Raw genomic sequence first — 311 nt, 5'->3', positions numbered from 1 at the left:
TCTCAAGAACATTGTCTTCAGATAAAGAACGTATCCATGTCTCGAAGAAAGCCAACTATCCCACACAATACACAAGAGCAAAGCAAGATGTCACTCACAAAGGGCGACACAGTATCAGTGGATTCCCTGAAGCCAGAAAGCCTGATGGAACTTTCTGACACAGAATTTAAAAGAGGAGTGACTGAATATATCCAATGGATGAAAGACAAACTTGATGAATTATAGGACACTACAAGCAAAGACCAGGAGGAGCTCAAAAAAACAATGCAGAACATTGCAGAGAAAACAAATGAGGCATTAGCAGCACTGGA

Source organism: Elephantulus edwardii, unplaced genomic scaffold, assembly GCF_000299155.1.
Source record: "Elephantulus edwardii isolate Elephantulus edwardi_28Jun2011 unplaced genomic scaffold, EleEdw1.0 scaffold00249, whole genome shotgun sequence".
Taxonomy (NCBI): Eukaryota; Metazoa; Chordata; class Mammalia; order Macroscelidea; family Macroscelididae; genus Elephantulus; species Elephantulus edwardii.
This window is presented reverse-complemented; position numbering follows the sequence as displayed.